Source organism: Rissa tridactyla, chromosome 5, assembly GCF_028500815.1.
Source record: "Rissa tridactyla isolate bRisTri1 chromosome 5, bRisTri1.patW.cur.20221130, whole genome shotgun sequence".
NCBI classification, from domain to species: Eukaryota; Metazoa; Chordata; class Aves; order Charadriiformes; family Laridae; genus Rissa; species Rissa tridactyla.
This window is the reverse complement of record NC_071470.1, coordinates 42,340,915-42,359,853: the sequence shown is the minus strand read 5'-3', so window position 1 is coordinate 42,359,853 and position 18,939 is coordinate 42,340,915. Positions and strand designations below refer to the sequence as shown.

General features: G+C 37.0%; 1 protein-coding gene across 13 annotated transcripts in view; it reads left to right on the top strand.

Moving 5' to 3' along the window:
• The window catches only part of PALLD (palladin, cytoskeletal associated protein), a 198,083-nt gene that overhangs the window by 131,859 nt on the left and 47,285 nt on the right, over positions 1 to 18,939 (top strand). The gene's annotated exons all lie outside the window — the stretch shown is intronic.

The window sequence follows — 18,939 nt, the reverse complement described above, 5'->3', positions numbered from 1 at the left end:
GGGGGGGGAAGTGGGGGGAGGGGGGAGTTGTCCTGTGGAATTCATTACTCTGTAAGGAAGACATATTTGGTGACCTAGCAATGATGTACTGTTGTAGTTAACTTTTTTGCCGAATGTTTATCGTTGAGCATTCAAAGGAATTTGGTGTTACTTAGTAACTTTGAAACTTATAACAGTAACAGCTTTGAAGATTTTTTTTTCTTCTTCTTCTCCCAAGTCTGTAGCAGGCATTTGTTTAAATTTTAGTAGTGAAGAAAAAAAAAAAAAAAAAAAAGAAAAATGTGAAAGTTTCCTGGCAGCAGGCGCATAATTAGAAAGAAGGCTGGGAAAAGACTGGCCTTCCTTATAATGATGTGTTTACAGAAACTTGGAAAGCAGAGATATGCATTGGCTATCAAAGAGAAACCAATGTCTGCTGTTGGAACATTTTCGTCAGCCTTATATTAAGGAATACGGCACTGCAGAGCATACACCTAAAAATAGGAGCGGACACATTCAATGTTTCATTAGGCTTTGAGGTCAAGAAACTGTTTTTCCACATAGTTCTGTGGCTGTATTAAACTGATACCTTGATTCCTGGGACCAAACCTTGTATTTCTGAAATTAACTCTGTAAGGTGTATTACATATTGTGTGGAAAGTTTTATGTCCACTCACAAGTCCATGCACCAAAATACACTGAAGTTCTGGGGTGGGAAAAGTTATGATGATGTTCTTAAGGAAGCCCAACAGTCGCCAGGCATCCAGAGCGGGTCTGTGATTCACAATGCATACCAGACATAGAAGGATTAAGATATAGAACTGATAACAGAAGGATGGAAAAACATATAAAAAGTTAAATGGCTCTCAGCCCGTGTCCGTTGATTGCATCTAAACCACTTCACTATGAAAAAGGGGGCAAATACTTGTGAGAACAGGATTCTGAGAGAGATTCTGTTGCATCCTGCCCTTGGATGGGTAACAAAACCTGCAAAAACCGACTGTCTGTGAAATAATATTCTGGTACTAATTTTCCTGGACAGGAGAAGAAGCCCTGTGGGAAAAGATGGGGTCAAAGGGATAGAAGTTTGAATAAAAGAAACTGGGAAGATGGAGTAGGAAATATACAGATGCTCTTACAACTTCTTAAATTCTTAGGAATATGCAGGTAGGATTTTGTTGGAATTAGGAGTGTCTCATTTGGATAAAAACATTTCTCTCATCTTTGAGATAGTAGAAACCTTATAATCACAAAGTCAGAGTTTACCAGGTTACCATACACTGCAAACTGACATAGAAGTTTTCCTAAAATCAGAATGGTGGATGTGTGGTAAAGGTTTGTTAGCAGTTGCCAGATACATGTCACATAACTTTTCTTGTAGTTTTATGAGAGCCAATCATATATTATTTTCTTTTTCAGTGAAAAACTGTTCTGAAAATTTTAAGTGTGATTTAGTAACAATAAGCAGCCTGATGTATCAGGATACCATTTAAAAGCACAATACATGTTTTTATGTTCTCACACTTATTTTTCTAGAAGAGCAGAACAGTTATATGTATTTTCCTGCCAAGTTCATCTTGCTGGACACTCATGTACCTATTATTGTAGGCCTATTATTTTTGACTAGCCTGAGTCTACTGCTTTCTCTTTGCAGAGACTATGTGATGATTGCAACATATAAAACTTTGCAAAGTGTTATTAACAGTAATTATTGTTTTTGTATGGTTGTAATTATTGTAAAGGAATTATTGAGATCCACAGTTCCAGGCAACAGAAAGCAAGTCACTATTCTCTGCTCTGCACTGAAGAATTTTTTGAGCTAATATGACAGTTGTGGAGGGCATGATAGTCCAACGTCTCCACAAACAGGAGTGGGGTTGCAGTTTTGTCATCCACTTTGTGGTCTGTATGACTGCAACAGCCATTTCTAATAGCTATGTTAGCTATGTTAGAACAGCATGCCTCCATTTCTGTAAGGACACAGTGGTAAATCTGATGAGTAATGTTCAGCTGTTGGGTTTTGGGCATTGGAAGACAAAGGGAGTGGCCTGGCTGGAAGTGGCCTGTGGGATGCTGGTCAGCCCACTTACACGGAGAATTCCTTCTTTCTCTCCTGTAAAGAATTTCTTTCTATTAGTCTGCTTCAAAATGCTCCGTGAGAGGCTCACCTTATTTAAACTTACCTGGTTCTCAGCTGGGCAAAGTATACTGATCTGACTTGTAAAATCATGTATTTGATGGGAAACTATTGTGTTCTTCAAACAGCAAATGAATTTCTCAACCATCTCTGCTTAAAGTAGCTGCTTTGTGATTTTACCAATGCCAACATTAATGTGGACCCATGTGCCTGGGAGCAGAGTAGAGCATCAATCAGTGTGATGTCATGTATACAGGTTTTCTCTGTGTGTAGAGCATCGTTTCCTGTAGATTATGAATAGTGGTAGGCACCAAACCAGACAGACATGAAGATAAAGACCTTTGGTTTTAAAAAGCTGAGTTTCTAAGATGAAAATATGTAGATAACGGAAGCACGGGGGTGCAGTGAGAAGAAACTGTCTGAAAGATGAAGATAAGCATATGCACTATCAGTTACATACTTTCCATATGAAATGTTTTATGTTATTGTCTTATGTCTTTTCATTTGCTGTTTACTCTCCCAGAAAGGAGTCTTCAAGTATCTGGGGATGTATAGCACCTTTACTGCCCTGAGAAGAGTTGGTGACCCTAAGATTTTATTTTCCCAATAAAAATTTCAGGATTATGTAGAACATATTAATTAACTGATAGTCCCATATATTCTTGAGGTCATAATCATTGGCTGGAAACTTTTCATCCTGGGAATATTCTTTAACCAAAATATGCCTATGGAATTTTGTATTCATGAATCATCTTCCATATTGGAAATATTCCCATTTTCTTAACAGATAGTATTTCAGTGGTAGATTAAGTAATAAAGTTCCCTTTGGAGTGAAGCTCCAACTCAGTAATAACAATGATTTCATAGTGATAATATATCCATTTGGAAGAATTAGGAAGAATGCATACAGAGTAGTTACTAAGTTATGGTATGCCCAGAAGACTCATTTTAACCTCTTATTCTGCAGAAAGTGAAGAGGAGAGTCTTTTGTGACCACAAGTGTCAGAACTTCCTGGAGCTTTACAGATTATTTAACATTTTGGTATTCATATTAAAAAAAAAATGCTTACTGTACCATCATAATTATCATAGAAGGAGAACCAATAATTGAGGCAGTTCTTTTTACATCTGTGAATTGTACTTTCTGGATTAGTACATGAATAGAAAACATAGGAAATATCTTTCCTCCTCATTGCTGTCTAGACACTTAACGTGGTCCTTCTTCCACCTGCTTGAGACATTCTAACCCTTGCCAAGGCAGGAAGTTTGTGTTTCCTTTATTGAAGCAGAAAGTGATTGTAATTAGCGTATTGTGTATGGCACTCCCCAGTGCTTTCCTTTTACACAAAGGGAAAGAGTTTAAGATAACAACATTTGTTTTTATATAAATAAATAAATACAAAGGGCTCAATTTATTGCTGGGCCTTTCTCTGTCTGGTGCATCTGCATGACATGAGCCAAGACACAACCGAATCTGCTTTCCCTATTTTGCATAGTGTGTATATCTCTCCAGGGATGATTCGAGTGAGAAATCTTGGATTAATTTAGATTATCTTAAACCATCCTTTGGTGGCAGTTATTTAGAATTCATTCCTGTCCTTCCCAGGACTTTCTTCTGGGACTGGGGAATTTTATTTCTTCACATCACCAAAAAATGTTCCTCTTGAAATTCCTCCTTGAAATGTTATCAGTTTCAGGCAATGCTCTATATTGTATGTGCTGGTCTAAAACATAGGAGAAGAAAAAAACAATTCTTCTAATTCTTCTTTTTGAAGAAACCAATCATCTCACAGTTCACTATAGAATATTTCAAACAGAAAGTCACAATGTGAGCTTGAGTTCATACTTCAGCCTCAAAAATGTGGAAGAGTTTTTAGTTGAAGAGCTGAGTCTGTGTGTCAGGAGCTGTTATACTGCATTGCTAAAGTATCCAAGTTTTGGTAAAAGTTCGTAAGATGGCACATGTCTCATTTGTCCTTTTGGATTGGTGTAAATTGAAAGCTTTCTGAAGACGATTATTTGCAGACATGATGTGTCAGCCAGCAGAAATGTACAGGAAAAGATTTTTTGGTTTTCATTGGCAGCATGGTTACATTTTTTTTCTCAGGCTAAAAAATGTAAAAATAGATTAACACACAAAAATCTGTTTTAGTAACGTTAGCATTTATACCAACCAAGTAACCCCATAAAATTCACAGTGAAGAGTGATATTCTTGTCTTGTATGCTACTGTACCCAGTAAAGCAACACAGTAGCTGAGGTGTGCATGTAAATAATGGGAAAACATAGGCAATTTGTTTACAACATCAGTATTTAACCCCTTGCTTTTACAATCTTGGGCAGGATTGTTTTAATCTTCGCATTTACAAGAAAATGACTGAACTTTGCTTTAAAAGCACTGAGTTTAGATGGAGATCCAGTCAGCTGGATTTAATTTTTAAATTGCAATTTAAAAATAATTCCTCTCCTACGATGAAGAATCCACTTCAAGAAATGCATGCAGGCAGTATCTGGTGGACTGGAGAAACACCATTAGGAGTTCTTGCCTGGGCTCCAGTAAATAGAAAAAGAGTATGGAATATTTTGATTATTTTTTTTTGTGCTGCTTCTGCTACAGAATCACTTAAAAAGCATGACCCCAGTTCTCCAGCCATAATGAATACAGAAATCTGATTTAAATCAAGACCTGCATGTGTTACAGCAACTTTTCTCAGGAGAGCCAACCTGCTGGTTTTAGTCTGGCTGAGCTTTAAACTGGGCTTACTCCTACCCATTTTTGCACCTTCTTCACTACTTGGAAGACTTATCCTTAAAAAAGGATTATATTATAATATATAAATTATAACATAATTTATGCATAAATAACGTGTATATATAAAAATAATGTATATAAATATAAAATACGTTATTTCTGTAGTTCGATTTTTGTCATCTTTTTTAATGTTTACTCCATGGCTGAATTCACTCTTCTCAATAGGCTGAATCACAGTGGGAACATAGTCACTAGAAACAGAATTGTTTCTTTCAGTTGTGCTTCAAACACTGTGTGCATGTGTACATGCAGTTGTGTGTAAAATGCATGTTTCTGACTTCAAAGAACAGATAATGCAGATTTTTTTTAATGAGAGGAGATCGTGCAAGTCTCTTTCTGTGTCCATATCTATCTAATGGTATGTGAATATATATATATATGTGTGTCCATACAGATCGTAAGTAAAAATCTGTATCTGACTCATGGGGATGATTTGTTTAAAGCAGCTATTAAAGTGCAAAACAATTTTAATAGCCAACTTTGGCTTGCAAAGCAGATTCACCAAGGCAACATAGAAAGTTTTACACAAATGAAAGGAGAGTTTCCTTGCACAGAAAGCCAGTGGTGCTGTATTTCTTCCAACCCACCTCGCTGCACTTATTTTGGCTCTGAAATGTAAAGCCTTTCTTTTCAGTGTTCGAAGGTTTCCGGGGGGCACCCTGATTTATGGCTGTATTTTGTGGTGACCAAAGATCTAGGGAATTTTTTAGTACAAGTGAGGCTTTGAAAACCCCAGAGGTGGTCATAATATTTTGTGGATGGGGTATTTTCATGCAGTATGTATTTGTGTGTGATCTGTGTTTCCTGTAAAAACTTCTAGGGAATTAAATGAAAGCATGAGTTACTTGGTATTGCATTACCGATGATGAGTCTGCTGCAAGATGATGCCATTTAGTTCTGTGCAAATCTGAGGTGCCTAAACCAGAATTATGTAAAGAAAATTTAAAGGGACTATTGATATCCACACCAACAGAGGTGTTAGTGCGTAGCTACAAATGACTTTCGGACATTTTCATTAAAAGAGTGCCTGGCCTTCAGAAGCATCCATCAGTATTACTCAACTGAAAAGCCACTAGACTGTGTATTTCGCTCTATGAACTACAGATTCTTTTCTGTGAGAAGTCAGAGACTTTTGTGTTTTCTTTTCCACAACAGACATGTTTTCTCATCTGTTGTGGCCAAATTCTATTGTTTTTCTGTTTCTGAAGCTACCTAATAATTTTCATAAATGCATGATAATTCTTATATACCTAGTTTCAATGTCCTCACCAATATTTATTATTTCATGTATAACATTTGTAGCCTATTTTTTAAGGCAGTAAATCGTTTGCCATACTGCTTGACTATGTTCTAGGGAGGAAGTCTTGATTTCCCATAAATCTTCATAGTTTTTCTATCTTTATAAAAATCTGGAAATCTGTATGTAACATAAAAAAGAGAGACACCTCTTCTATCAGTTTCTGCAGACACATGAAGTCCAATTTATAAAGTGAGACTACGGAAGTTCAAACTCTATTGAAAGTACATTATGTTGTCTTATGAGTCTCAAGGATGTTACATGTGGTTTCCATTCTTTTATCTTTAGTGGCTTTTGGAGTTTCTGCTAGAGATTTAGAGGTTATTAACTGTTTAACATTTTCTTAAGTTGTTCATCAGGAATTTCTGGAAAATGATTGCTTCCATTTTCTTCTTTGTATTAAAATGCCATCTAAACATCTTTCATTAAAAAAAAAAAAAGAAGAAAAAAATATTTAATATCAGTTGTATTTCAGGAACATTTGTGCTCGTAAGACACAGAGCTTTCAGGGAAAGCTTTTTTCTTTCATATGTATGCAACTTAATTAGATGAGTGTTGCATGCGTATTTGTCCGCGTAGATGGAGTGCCTATTAACTTAAAACCAAAATGATATGTCAACATTTTCTCAAACAAAGAATGAATTTTCAGCTGCTGACTCTGAGGTTACTTCTATGGTTGTCTCTGGCCTGTGAAACACAGTGTCTTTAAGTGTTTCTGAGATTTTAGAAATAAAACTTACACAACTCATTCTAAAACTCTAGGTTCCTGTGTCCCTATCCCTTCAAAATTTAGTGGTCATGCTAATGGATAGGTATAAAGAGCCAATTAATGTGAATAATGACCTTTATCTGAATCATATGAAATACCCAGAAAAACAAGCAGAAGACTCAGAAATCAGGATCTCTTTGCCACGTTTCCCACCGATTGGATGGCTGCTGTCAGCAACCAGCTGCAAGCAACACATGAGCCTTTGCTGCAGCCCTGGCTGGAACATATTGCAGTAATCTAGTCTTGATGTCAAAGGCGCGTCATGTGGTATGCGGAGCACTGTATGGTGGAACCATTCCCAGGATGGTGAAGCTCAGTGCTGACCACATGCATTGCGATTTGCCGAAGATCAAGGACCTGATTTCAACTCTGAGGAATCTTTTAAGGAGGGAAGCAATGCTTTCTGGAGCATGAGTTGTCGTTTTAAAGGAGTAGGGTTTTGTGATTGCCTGTCTAAGCTTCAGCATATCCAGCTGGTCTGCAATACCTCACTGGAAGTTTTCTTATCACAAACAAACCATCGCAGGGATTCTGCAGGTTCACAGAAGTATCAAGAAATTCAGACCTCAGAAACACACACTCAAGTAGTGGATACTCTGTTTGTTGCAGACTGCAGTAATAAATCAGGGCATTAACACGTGAGCACAAATGTTATAATTATAAATTAGTTTCAGGTTCTTTTGCCATGCATGTCTTGAGATGAAGCAGGCCATTCCTGCACTTCTTACAAGGATCTGATTATATCAATGGGCATGGCTTTTTGTGCAGTGAAGTGTTTGGTTCAGAAAAAGTACTGATATTTTTAATGCTAGATTCAGTGTGTTGTTTTACTAAAAGGCAATAAAGTACTTCTGGTTTCATCCTTTTCTGACTGCAGTCTGCTCCTCGTACAAACTACCAGGCAAGGCTATTTCATTCTCGCTTAGAACACTTTGCAGGCTGTTTTGTAGTACTTCTGTAACTTTGTAAAGTTAACAATCCTGTTGGGTACAAACTTTGTATTTTTTGGTGGTAGATTGTAACTAGAAAAGAGGAGTGACCTGGGGACAGTTAATTATAAAGAATTACAAAAGAGCTCCATGGGCCACTGAGGCTAATTATCTCTTTGCAACTAAAACACAGTGTTCACATTGTGTCCTTTTTGGATTAAGAAGATAGATGTTTGTGCTTCAAGCATTAATGCCTACAAATGCAAAAGACGGGCCCTGTTTACTGAGTGAATTCTTGTACGAGTGCTGAATTAGAGGAATTGTTTGCAATGCTAATATTTGAAGTAACATGCTCGTTGATAAAGAGCAGAATAGAATTGGAATGCATTTAAGCAGGAAGCTGATCTGTAGTAGATGAAAGTTTGGAGGGGGGGGATTGAATGAATTTGTATGAGCATACAAAGCCCTGGGATGCCTAATATTTTTACTAAATATCCTCCCTTTTTCCAAAAGGTTTGGTATGTTCGCCAGAATTCCCAGTACTGGTAGAGCAAAGCTGGTAGTAATAGAAGATTAACTAATTAGAGTGAAACAGTGAAACTGGGATGTTTGGGAGAAATTTGTAAAACATGTGCATAGTAGCTTTTTAATTAATGGAAATGTTTAAAAAAATGCCAGGGCCTCATGTAGAGAGTGATACAAGACAGAAACAGCTTGTCCAAGAGATTAAATTCTTCACAAACCCATAATTAAATAATACTTAATGTGCTTCTGAGTTAGGGAAATTGCCTCTCTGTCATCATTGATGTTCTTTATGATAGAGGAAGAATCATGTAAATCTTCTGTCAAGCTTCCTGATGTTAATCTTTGTGGTTGGCTATTGAGATTATTCTCAAATGCTTCCTCTATTTAATTACCTCAAATTCCTCAAGACTTTTGTTATAGGTTGTCCACTGCTTTGCATGAAATTAAAAATGTCTTTGACAAGAGTCACTTAAAAAGGAAGGAAGCTACCAATATGATTAGTTTCTCAATTAATTGCCCTTTGTTTTGGAAAATTTAGGGTTTGCTAAAACCACTGACCTTTGTCAAAGTTTGTAGAATAATTTAAGCTTTCGTATGTGTTTCATAGTTGGTGGAGGTAACTGCAGCATGCTGCATAAAGGATAGGGAAAAGCTGGTGAAGGGGCTTTTCAGAAGATGTGAGACATATGAAAAACATATTTCCCTAATTGGTCTGAGCAGCAGTTCAATGTTTAAGAGTTTTTCTTGGATGCTCTTGGATGTATACATTCAGGACTAAATCAATTGGTTCTCCTGTGAATTGCTGACCGTGCCTAATATTCTTGTTATCTGTTATCAGGTCTTGCATTGTACAGATTCCTGTCACACAGTATTGCACATTGATGTGCAGATTGATGTGTTGTGGGGACAAGAGCGTGCATTTAAACTACCACGCTTTTGGTCTAGTGAAACCATTTCAGTGTCTTCTTTTCAGAAGATGTTAATAGTTTTGCTGTGATAATAGCATATGTTGTCCAATGTTTTTGAATGATTGCTTTTCTAATGAAATTCTCATTGAGGTGCTAACTCTTGAGATTTATCTTTGGTATGTTTGGATTTTTTGTTCCCAGTAAAATTAGGATTATATTTACTGTTGTTGATTAATTTACGCACTGGCCTAAAAACTGAAGGATAAGCAGTCAGAAATGGTAGTGTTGTACATCACGTTCAGGCTATGTCAAAGTCAGGCTATGGCTGGGAATAACATGAAGTTATAAAAGCTGTCTCTAGAAAGTGTCAAGTTTAATTAGTTATACCTCATTAGCTTTAAAATTGGCTGTTTCTGTTCCACAATAAGTGTGTACACGTAAGCAGTTTGGAGTACCTGGTAGGAATATCTATTCTGGTATAATTCTGCCTATAGACCAGCTCAACTGATTCCGTCGTCTCTAGTTTCCTAGTCCGAAACAGAGGAAAAAGTAACATTTCTAACTGTAGTACTGTAGGCTAAAACTAGTGCAGAAAATTAGTAGAAGTGGTTGTTAAGCCCCAGTTAACTAAGTGATACTTAGCTGGTGTTGAAGGAGATACCTTCTGACTTCATATATTTCTAGACGTTTAAAACTTGTATTCACCTGATATTGGTACAGTTTCTTCTGAGGCTTCATTGTGTGAGCTTTCCCAAGATTTAATTTATTTTGTCTTGCAGTCGTCTTATGCTAGTTTTTCGTTCATATATTAATCTAAGATTATTAAATTTTCTACAGTTCTCTGTACTGGGAAGAGTTGCTATCTTTGTAGCTTTTCTTTAGCTCAGGCAGTCAAATTATTAAGTAGCAATAACAAAGCAAGGTTAGACAGTGTGAACTGTAAAAGATTCTAGAATATGTTAATTGAAATTGGAACTATTACAAACTTGCATGCATCTTTGCAAGTTGCATATTATTGCCTTTTCCGTGCTCATTTAGCAAAAGAAGTTATCCACTGGGAGAATGGTGCTTTCTTTTCCCTTTGATGAATTAGGTAATGATATGAAATTCTGTATCAGAGACTTGAAGAAAACTCGAAAACTGGGGGGAAGGCCTCCAGAGTAGGAATACAAGTGAATATGTCCACATTAAAAATGTTTTTTTTTTTTTAGAAGAAAACTGGGCAATATTGTAACATTTTTCGTTTGATGACAGTACTATGAACAAATTCTACTGAAGTTATGAGAACCTGCAGTATGTTGATCTCTGGGGTCGTTGGTGTCTATGTTGTATAGCACAAATGCACTGCAGAGTGTAACCCATGGTTCTGAGTCTCAAGAGCTGGTGGACGTTGAAACAAGACTGGAGTCCCTCATTTGTCCTGTTTTTATTTGAGAGAAATCCTGACCACATGAGCTGAAGGAGCGGTGGCACATTCTGACAGATTCCCCAGGGTACATAGTTGGGGGACCAGTCTGTAAAATATGCGGCCCAGTACACCTGCTTATGGCATATGCGCAGCTTATGAAAAATAAATGCTATGGTAATGTTAACTGCCTTTAATAGGAAGGTTTTTCTATTCTGATTTTTGAGCAGATGATGTCATTCATCACCGTTATTTAAATTACCTGGACTTGTGTGCCTTGGTAAATGTTCCCTGTGATCTGAATATTTAACCGAAACTTGGAAAAGACTCTAGTGTGACGCCAGGGACACTGAGTTAACATCCACAAAAAATGTCCCACACTCCCTTATGTATCGGGACATCTTCCAGCCATGAAAGTTTCTGTGTTTTCACTGCTTAAATCCGATAATAAAGGTTGAGGTTAAATGTAGTGTATTTAGACTTTGTGACAGCTTTTCTGGGAATAGAGTGGAGATTGTCTCACTTCAGTCATACTCCCAAATGCTATAATGAGATGTTTTCCATTTTTGTCACTACTCATTGGTCTTAAGTGGAGACCTGGTTATGAAACCTTTGCATCTCCAAGTATTTCTGTGCCATTTAAATAAAGGTCAATTACTGAGATACGTAATTCACCTTAAAAAATTACTCCTAAAGCACAAACTCAAAATTGAAACATATTATTATAATACATAATTTACATATTAAATTTAAATTTTCAAATTTATTTGAGTTACGTTAAATTCATGCAAAAGCTCCCTGATTTTCAGAGCTACTCATTACTGTTGCTCCCATTAGTTTCAATTCAATGTCTTTGTGCCTGAACACACAGGCTACTGGCTTGAATTCCTGAATTCATTTACACAAGTTGGGAAAACACTTGCAGCTTGTTTTTTCTGTGATAAAACAAAAAGATGGTAGATTCAACATGTATGTGCCCAGCTGGCATATCAGTTCCTCTTGTGTCTGCTATATATAGTAGTAATAATAGTGCTAGGATGGATGAGTGAGAGACTTGCAGTTGATTGGTTTTTTTCTGTTACAGCTCATTTTAGCAGGTGTTTTCTCTTTCTAAAATGACAGTGCAACACAGTACAATCGTTGAAACTTAACAGAGAATTTTAAGTTACTTAGCAGGAATCGTGTCATCCAATCAGCAGGTTTTGGTGAAGTTTTATTGTAACTTAAGATTTGATTAATGTTAGATAAGTATAGCTGCCATATTATTTAAAATTGTGTTTTGAGTCTAACTTAATTCCTCTGCTTTCACTGATCTTTCTGAAAACTAGGCATTAATTGAAATGACCGCTAAAATGATATTTTAGAAAATGAGCATTGTCTGATGCTAATAATTCTGCATATAGTTTTAGAATGAAGAAAACCTAATTGTTTAGTAAGTAGCCAATTCACAGATCAGCAAAAGTAGACAAAGATGAAACTGGTCAAGCGAATGTTGTTTATTTATACCTTTGTCATTCAGGCAATCAAGTCTTAAGTTACGTGTTCCCTCATTTTTAGTGAAATGAAAGCCAGGACTGTGTACTTGGAGAGGCTGTTAATGTTGCACAAATACCCTCCATTTGAAATCTTTAGATAGTTCCAGCCATGGAGGTGAAATGTACTCCAATTATTCATTGTGCACGCTAACCAGTTTAAAATCATTTTTCTCTGTTGTAATCTTAACTCTGGCTTTACTTCCATTAAAGACTTTGTTAATTTTAGGGCAGTTGAATTAAAAAAGTATGTGTGAATTAAGACATAAAGATAATTGGACACTGCCATTCAGAAGTAAAGTGGATATAGAAATTCAGATTACAGACTAAAGGTATGGCCTCACAAACCCTGCCTTGGAAGGGACTCCCCCACTGGCAGTGTGAGCTCTGGGAGGTCCGGCTCTCGGGTACTTGTTCCTGGACAAGCACCACCCTTCTCTTGCACCTGCAGAATCCTTTGGGTGACTGCTCTTTAATCTGAAGTGGTGAACCGATTCAAGTTGTTGTTTTTTTTTTTTTAAAAAAAAACACAACAACAAAAAAAAACACCCCAAAGGCCAAAAAGAACCCACAAAAAACCCAACCAACAAACAAAACCTCTCAAATTTGAGTCCACTCAAATTCTAGGGTTACTTTCAACCTTTAACTCACTTGCCCCTTCTGCTGTAAGGGTCCTAAACTGTTTTGCTGTCACAACTGGATGTGAAAGAACAGGGAAGGGCACACAGAAGTATTTGGGGATGTCTTGCTGAGTAAGGAGGACAGAACCCGTGGTATCAGAAAGCCATGCGATTCCTAAATGAGAGCATTCACCGTGGTATTCAGCGCACTCCATCTTACATTTATTTGCTGCATACTTTACTTGATTAATATTTTCTTTCTTGAGAGTCACTGATGTAAACATGGCAACACTTACTGTAAATTTACAAAGATTGTATGTTGCACAGCTGCAGCTAAAAGCAATAGGAGCCACTCAGTGAACTCCTCTCAAGCTTTTTTGGAAAAAGCAGAGGAGAAAATGACCTACCCTGACTTTTTGTACTGTGGTAAATACATTTTTGTGTTTGTGTGTGTGTGTGTGACAGTGCCTAAATAAATTATTGTCTCAATAAAATGCCATGCCAGCAAATACTGCATGCAGGCTTGAAGAAGGAGTTGGATTATTGCTCAGCAATTGTGCATTAGAAATACAATAACTGAAATTTATGTTTATATTAATTACAGCATGAATAGAAATTTCTCTGGGCCCTTCTATTCTCCAGGTACTATGCTGATTGCTAGACTTTATTGTTTGTGTCATATACTGAGAAACAAAAAGGAATCTCCGAAATGGATGCAAAAAATTGAGTGCAAGGACTGTCTTTTTCTCAGAAAAAAAACTTGCAGGTGCACTGGGATTTGCTCTACATTTAATTTATTTTTATTTTCTACAGTCAAGGAGTCCTGTTGTTTGTGGTGAGAAGTTCAACATACATATGGGTGGTGACATCAGGCTCTTAGTAAATGGATATCACGCAGTATTTTACAATAATTAACTAATTCCTTCAAAATAATGTCATATGAGGGATGGTACCAATGGTACCATAAAATAGAGGGTTTGGATCACAAAGAGTAAGCAGCAAATAAAACTATGGTAGATGTTTGTCTCTCTGTCTTGCTTTTGACCAGCAGATTAAGGCCTGTCTTTTTAATTTGTAGCTTTCTAAGGTTCCTAGAGGAAATCCCGAGTCTACTGAAGTAAAGTCATAGGAATTAGAACTTCATCCCTTTTACTTTTTACGGCAATTATGTACATCTTACACATATCTTTTGTTAGAGATTATGCAACTCTCTTGTTCTGCAGTTGGTGACAATTTAAAGGTGGTTTTCATTAGAGGTTATCTTTTTGATGTTGCACCAGGAGCTACAGCTCTGCGTTCTAGTCCTCTGCAGCTAACTACTGGCCTTATATGATGATCCTCACTGAAGACTTTGTGGACAGTTCTGAGTGTTTAAAGCAAGATGTTAAGTTGCAGAGAGGTTTCCTATTAAGGAAAAGTGATGTAATGTCAGTGGAACACTGCCAGCTTCTCTCCGCTTATTTTATTTATATTAGCTGCATACCAAAGAAAATGCCCCATAAAACATGAGTGCTTCTTGCTATATTTAGCCAAGCTAATTTACTAATACCAGGAGATTATGTTTATATGCAATGGAAATAATTATAAAAAGATTTTGGGGCATCTTATTGAAATAAAACAGGTTGAACTTGGGAAAAGTAAATACCAGATTTGCTCCTGGTGCATGGAAAGACTCTAGGGTATCTTTTAGCATTTTTACTTGCAACATATGTATTTCTATGCTGAAAAGCATTGTTAAACATTTTAATTGATCTACTTTGCTGATTCTTTAAAGAACACAAAGTACAAGGAAGTTATTTACATTGATTTGAGTCTTTTTAGTCTTAGGAATGCAGATGTCCTCACATTTAACCTGTGTGTCTAAAACCAATCTTGCTGAACACATTCCAATGTGATATTCTGGTCTGAAATATTTGCATTCATCTTCATATGGAGTACAGTGCAATACTGCGCTTTTTTAATAATGTTTAAAGGCAGTTTATCATATCTGTTGTTGATTACCTTCTCTGACTTTCCTTTAGGACTACTTTTTAAATGAGTCCCCTTTTTAATGAGTAAAATTTTTTTGCCTGGTTTTTGTTCAACTCTTTGTACTACAGCTGATGGTGTTGATAAATAATCACAAGATTTCTTCCTGACTCTAACAATGTAACTTCATAATGCTGTTGAACAATTTGACCTTTTCTATTAATTTTACTCCTACGTGGTGACCCTAGCTGGGTGTGGTTAGTGTTGGAAATATGGATCCTCCCTGATACTAAGTCTGCCTAAAAGAATATTCCCCATCAAGAGTAGCTGAGTACATTTGTTAGCTGTTGATAAATAAGAGCTGTCATACAAGTTAACTACACAATGCATATGAAAAAAATGGTAATTCTAAATTAATAAATTAAATGTTAAGTCCAGTGTGACTGTGAAACAATGTGTTGTATTACAAGATCTGCAGTTGACTCATGAGCTGTTAAATTGTGGGCAAGGGAAAGAATTTTGGGTAGCATTATTTTTGTCTGTATTACTGAAGATGTGTTGAACATTTTATGTGTTTTCTGCTCAAATCTGAGTCGCTTGTCTCCATTTGCTTTATTGGGATTGCTTATGCTTTATTGGGATTGCTTGTGCTTTATTGGGATGACTTCTAAAGATGCGTCTTTAAGAGTGTCTTCATACATTCTGATATTTAGCATCTAATCTACATACTCTGGAGGTTTCACTGACTACCTAGGAGGCTGTACTACCACTCATGTGAGTGAGATGCCAAAGATGAGAGGATGAGAACATTGGCCTATGTGTCTCCTTTCGATTAGAAGAATTAGAGCAATATGACAGCAAACTGAAGTGCTGCAAGGCCAGAAGAAAAAGCCAAATGATCTTTTAGGCCTATCACAAATCAAGCACCAGTCTTTTACACATCTGGAGCTTGTTTTGAAAATATAAAGCTATTTAATATATAGAGGATTTCAAAATGATTGCAAGATTCTGTTGCTATTTCCAAGTATGCAGATCTTTTCTCATTCACTCTGAATGATTCATTAGGGAAGTAGATCATGCTGCTAAAAACTCATGAGAAAAAATTTTGAGTCACCTAAGGGTGAAAAAACATTTCCTGCAATTATGAAGTATGTTAATCAAGCTGGGCCTTTTGCCTTACAGATTCCTCTTAATTTCAAATATCACATTTTAAACATAAGACAAATTTAAACAAAACAAAAAACCTTGGATCATGAGATGCCATTTGTAGTATTAGGCTCCTGAGGACAAAAGTTCTCTCTAGTGTAGATCAGACATAACTAATCTGTGAAGTATTGCCTGGACAGTGTACAGCAAGAATTATGTGCTATCAATTCTTGCTTAGAAAAGTTTATTTCCCCATTTTTAAAACTAAGGCCTGGTGGATTAGTTAGTATTTAAGTCACTTTAATATTGAAGTCCTGAAATCCATTTGGAAAACTGTAGTCTCTGAAGGTTTATGAAATGACCGAAAAATGGAGAGCTTCAGACAGCATTGCCTTTGGGGCGTGAGAATGTAATTACTGTGGTAAGTCTAAGTGCATGGACTTGTTAGAATCTTGGCATGCAAAAGAGTATGACTGTAGGGGAGTGAACTTATTTTCCTCCAAACAAAAATGCTGAGCTGCTGCTCAGCCTTTCTGCAAATCTGGGTGCCCGCTTTCCCTGATATATGGCACAACTAGTCAGAGAACTTAAACGTCTTTGCCTTGTGTTGCCCTCTGTGACAAAAACTACAACATTTTAAAATGTTCTTTCTTGTCCCTAGCTTTTTGACTTTCGTTTAATCATTCCTTGTTCTGCAAAAAATTATCGTCACATTTTGTATGAATTGTCTAATCAATTAGCTGACCTCAAATAATCCAAATGCTTTTGTTATTGTGTAACGCTTCTGTTCAGTGTTGTGTTTGAGGTTTCTCCATGAAACAGAAAAAGAATGGAGGGATCCTTCAAATGAAAAACAGGTTCAATATACTGCTTAATTTTTATTTCTGACTACAGAGTAGCTTTAGTAAACTGGTGCAGAGACACAAGGGTCATGCAGGTTCTAACACCTAGAAGAACTATCCTTTAGTTCACAGTAGAAAACTGTAGTAAGCAAGGGGATTTTAGGCCAGTGTTTTCTGAAGACTGAAGCATGGTTTTCTAGAGAAGCTAGCATATGAAGTGAGGTAGAAGGTAAAGTCATGAATTTTGGTATTGTACACCCTAAGTAGCACTTCTGGAGCTCACAAGGGGTGGTGAAGAGGTGGTGATAGCCAAAGGAAGAGGCAGGGAGACAGACGAGAAGGCAGCAGTTAGAGAGAGGGAGGTCAGTGAGAAGAAAAATTGAAGACAGACCAGCATATACGATGATCTGAGTATTGCTGAGAGGAACAGAGGATCCTGTGGAATCTCATGGTTCATGCAGGAAGAACCATATGATCCACACCGATGCCGACTGTAGTGGTACCAGTTTTGGTATTGTCAAAATCCTCCTGCCTTTGAAGTAACCTACAAGTCCAAAATTACATTTTCGTTGTTCTATACATTCTTTGTTATACCACAGCCAGATAAGATTTTTCTTTTTTATATCTATCTCAGCTATTTGTGAGGTAAAGGATAGCTTGGAGTCCAAGTTGTTGTGATAGTTGAAGAGAAGGTTTTACATACAGGGGATGTTGACTTCAGTGTGAAAGATATGTATTGTTACTTTTACATCTTATTAGCATTTACAATAATGGAAACAAAGCATGGACCACTTTTTGAATTTCAGTTTACTAACAGTGATTTACCAGTAGTTTCCAAATGTAATTTAAGTACTCTGGTTATGTTAAGGGAACAATTTATATATATTGTGCACACTACTAACTATTCAATGTAAAAACTTTTTGCAATAAAGACAAAACATAAACTGCTGTTAGTCAAGATAAAGTAAATTGACTTTCGCTGCAGGAATAGATAAACCACTTTTCTCGTCATCCATTCTGGAATGTTCATTTTAACATAAATATAATCTAATCTTAATAAATAAATATGGGAAAATATAACTTGGGCCCCTCAAATCAGACAAGTGCTGTTTCTAGGCCAATATTCTTTGCCCAAGAGTGTCCAGTTCCAGGCTAAGAAGGTGCATGAGTCGTCAAAATAATGAGTCCATAAATAGTGAATCTTCCTTCATAATTGTCAGACAAAATGGTTTTAAATCTTGAGTAATGCACTTTTCTTTGTAACTAGCTTTTTACAAACTACCCTGTGATCAAACTGAATTAAAAAAAGACATGTTTATTTTGTCTGTGAGGTTTTTACTGCAGGGCAAATGGAAGGAGCGGAATTGCTTGAATTCTGGAGGTCAGCTGCAGGCAGTAAAATAGTAAAGTCTGTACTACAACATACAAAATAGTAAAATTGCTTCCTAGGATGGGTCCATACATTGTCTCTGAATGTGTAAATGTTAAATAATTATATAATCTTTTTAAATATATTATACGTCAATAAGCTGTACACTTAAAAATATATTTCAAAAAACCCTATAAATTAAATGAAGAGATGAATTTTCAACATATTTGTTTAGCAAGGTACGTGTTTAACTTCCCAGAAACATGTGGTGCAGTTGACACACTGGAGGGAAGGGATGCCATCCAGAAGGACCTGGACAGGCTTGAGAGGTGGGCCCATGCAAACCTCCTGAAGTTCAATAAGTCCAAGTGCAAGGTTCTGCACGTGGGTCGGGGCATTCCCAAGCACAAATACAGGCTGAGTGGAGAATGGATTGAGAGCAGCCCTGAGGAGCAGGCCTTGGGGGGGTGTTGGTTGATGAGAAGCTCAACATGACCTGGCAATGTGCACTTGCAGCTCAGAAGGTGAAGTGCATCCTGGGCTGCATCAGAAATATGGCCAGCAGGTGAAGCGAGGTGATTCTCCCCCTCTACTCTGCTCTGGTGACACCCCGCCTGTAGTACTGCACCCAGCTCTGGGGCCCCCAACATAAGAAGGACATGGACCCGTTGGAGTGGGTCCAGAGGAGGGCCCCAAAGACGA